Genomic DNA, 3,943 nt, shown 5'->3' with positions numbered 1-3,943 from the left:
GCAATTCCACGGTTAGTGATCTATCCAAGATAAATGAAAACTTGTCCACACAAAGACTTGTACACCAATGTTCAGCATTTTTTTCAGAATAGCCTTTAAAATGGACAAACTATGGCCAGGATGTGACTCCCACCTGTAATCCCAGCACTTTGACAAGTCAAAGAATTCTAGTTCAGTCAGGGAAACATAGCAAGACCCTGTCTGTGCACACATACACTTGAGGAAATGACACAGCAGCCCATCCCCTGGTGAACGGGTCAATAAATGGGTACGTCCCAGCAGGGAATCTTAGCAAGAGAGAGGAAGGAGCTTGTGAGCTACTAGTTCAGACAACATCGTGTGAATCAGACACAGCAGGCCCACCGGAAGAGCCTGTCCGATCCTCTTTACGTGATCTCTTGAAAACTCAAGACACAGACACAGCACACATTGTTGGTCTCCTGGGTGAAAGGCGGAAATTGATTCAAGGAGTGTGTGGGCAGTGCCAAAACTCACCAAGCTGCACACTTGTGTTCAGTGAGTTTAACTGTATGTGAACAATTTCTCCATGAGGCTACTAAAATACTACAATGAGATGTCATTTTTCACATATCTGATCAGAAAAATCCCAAATTTCTTTAAGCAGCCTGTGAAGAAACATGTAATCTCTTACACCGATATTTGGATTACAAAATAGGATGGAAATTTGGCATTCCTAGAAAAAAATCACACATTAACCTGTGGGCCTGCAATGCTGGGCCTGCAACGCTGAAGCCTGCAACGCTGAAGCTGTGCTTCCACACGGAATGACAGGTGAGGAAGGTCACGTGTCACAGCACAGTGTTGACAAGAGCAGCAGATTACAAACTGCTCAAATGTCCCTCAGAGGGAAGGATCTGCTGGGGAACTCCAGTGCACCCCTAAAGCGAACATCATTAAAACAGTTTTGAACAAATGTGGAAAATGTCTGTAAACTAATGTGAATGATCTCCAGGAATTATTATTCAGAAAACTGCCAAGGTGTAGCTGAGACTATATGATAGAGTAACTTTTATCTAAGAAAAAATGGAAAGAATTTGTTAAGTTTCATGCATGCATACGTGTGCGCTTACGTTTGCAAAGGGGAAATGCCAGGAAACTTTCTGGAAGCCAAGGGGAAGGATTGGAGAGAACATAGGCCAGTGGGTGGAAGGAAGGAAGGAAGGAAGGGGCCAGGAATTTTCTGAGCATACCTTTTATGGCTTTTAAATCAGGTAAATTATTTTGCAAAAGTATGAGCAAGTCAAAAAGAGGAAACACACTGCACCTGAACATAGATGGAAACACACCTATCTGTATAAAAATGGATATTTTCAATTTAGTCCGAACACAGTGCTTTGAATATAAATCCCAACTGTGATATTTTCTAGATACAAAAAGTTTTGCAAAGATTAAAAAATAATTATGTTCAGTGCGTTCATTGTTAGTAGTAATGTCAACATTATAAATTTGAAACTTCTATATGTATATATTTTGAGATAAATAAAGTAATGTGCAATATAAATAAAATCACTTTAAGTTAGCTGTGAGTTAAAAGTACATGTGTGTCCTGCCTGGGATATAACTGATAGCCCATCTTAATATCACATCTATATGTAACAGTTGATTCTGAATATTTTTCTCAGAGAATCATTTAACAGTCTAGAAAAGTCAGAGGTTTCAAAAGACAACAAGTATAAAAAACACTCTTCTTCTCATCCCATTACAGTATTCACCCAATTCAATATTTTGTATGTGAATTTTTTTAATTACCAAATACATGCTCATTGTAAAAAAGTCAAAATGTACAGAATTGATTAAATGTGAATATTGTGAATATTTTTCCTTTCATCCCATAGGCCTCATTCCTCATAAAAATGTATTTAGAGTTCTGTTCATAGCTTTACAAAGCCTTCTGTACACAATAACCTTGCTTTTAAAACATAAATTCTGCCAAATTACTTATACCTCGAATCTCTTCACTATCTTCTCTGCTTGGGCTCCCTTACATTAAAAGAACAGTGAGGACATTTCTCATGAGAGTGGCCTATAACCCCTGCGTGTAGCAGACGCCTCTGAGTTTCCTCCCTGTTTATGTGAAAGCCTCCTTGGAGCCGTGACACCATGTGGCTCCTGGCTTCACCCTTCAGAACTGTGTCCCCCCCATCCCTTTGCCACCTGTCTCCCTTTGAGTCATTAAAAGGAGCATATCCTACATCAGGGGACCTCACATCGTCTTCAGCCCTGGTGCCACATTTATCCCTTGACGGGCTCTGAACATGAAATTGTTTTAGTAGTTTTAAGGACACTGCCCAGGAGCCGAGAGCGGGTGTGCAAGCAGTTGCCCCTCCTTTCCCTCCGTCATGATGCCCTACACCTTTTCGAGTAAAGGTGAGTAACCCAGAGCAGCCACCTGCTCCTGCACTCACTCCATCAGAGTTTGTCCAGTGCCCACGACATGATACACAACATGGAGTCTGGCTTGGCACTGAAGTCAGGGAACCATCATGCCAGCAGCTCGTGGGCCTTTGCCTCTCCCAGGGGAGAAGTAAATGAGGACCTCACGACAGCAAGGGCACCGGGCAGGATGCCCACAGCAGAAAGCCAGGCATCATGTGGAGGGGCAGGTGGCGGCAGCTCAGGAGGGGTGTCAGCCACCTCAGCAAAGGGAAGCCTTTAGAAATGTGTTGGTTCCCAGGAAATAGCCCTTTCAGGATACCTGGTCTGAAACAGGTTGAAGGCAGAATAAATGATGGAGACCACTATAGCCGATGATTGACCAAGGACAGCAGGCCTCTCCTGCTGTACAGAGACTTGGAACCCTTTCTCTGTACTGAAGAGCAGAGGGCAGGCTGTCGGCTTCTGGAAGGAGCTTAAGGGCCAGAAAGGCCCTGAGTTCTACTCTGGAGTGAGCAGAAGTAAGGAAGGGGAAAGGCCTGCCAGGAGCCTGGAATCCTGCTGTGTAAGGAAAGCTCCCCGGCCTCTTTTCCCCTCTCCCCATCCTCCCTCATCCTCCTCTACCTATCTCTTGCTTTCCTCTGCCTCCTCCAGCCTCCCACTGCCTCTCCCGTGCCTCCTCTAGCTGCCTGCCTTTCCTCTCCTTCCCTTCTGCCTCCCCCAGCCTCTGCCGTGCTCAGAACAGTCACCAACACATGCACACACATGGCCACCCATGCCACAGGTAAACTGCATATCCAATATATCTTTCCCTTGTTTAGAGGGGGGGATGGAAATAGGGAAAAGGAGACTAAGGAGTAAAAATGATGTAAGAAAATCTTGTAAGAAAGCTATTTTTGTAATAAATAGCCTCAAATTCGCCCATTACACTTTGGGGCTCTTGATGCTTTTACTCAAAAGCAGCACTTACTTTTCAGCTTAATTGTCAAATAATGCAGCAGAAGTGCAGATCATTGTGATCCCCCAGAACCATCAATCCGAGCTACTGACTATTACCTTTTTACTGCATCTAATTCTGATATACATTTTAGAAATCAGATATACTAATAAAGCTAAACACCACCCTCCTTCAAAGATATTCAGGTCTGAAACAGAGAGGAGGCTTTTGTCCCATGTTGTTGTTACATCCCCTCATCTCTGTGAACAACATAAAATATTGCTATTGGTTTTTTTACTTTCATCATCAGCATACTCTTTCCGTACCTCCTACGCAACTGCTCCACACTTTTATTCCTGCTAACACAAATACAGTGACTTCATGCACTTTCATCCCTGGGGGGACACTCTGCTCTGTGAAATAAGCTGCTAATTCTTTCCTCAGCCTGGCAGTAATCGCCATTTATGGGGTTTCAGACTTGCACTATTGTGAACAACACTTAGGCGGACTGCCTTGTGCTTGGCGAGAAGGACCAGACACCTCTGGTATTTTCAGATGCTGCCAAATGTCTCCCAAATCCAGACCACAGTGCAGTGAGGGGGCCTTCTGCTG

This window comes from Otolemur garnettii, unplaced genomic scaffold, assembly GCF_000181295.1.
Source record: "Otolemur garnettii isolate 467f Iridium unplaced genomic scaffold, OtoGar3 scaffold00226, whole genome shotgun sequence".
NCBI classification, from domain to species: Eukaryota; Metazoa; Chordata; class Mammalia; order Primates; family Galagidae; genus Otolemur; species Otolemur garnettii.
Note: the sequence above shows the minus strand (reverse complement) of the source record.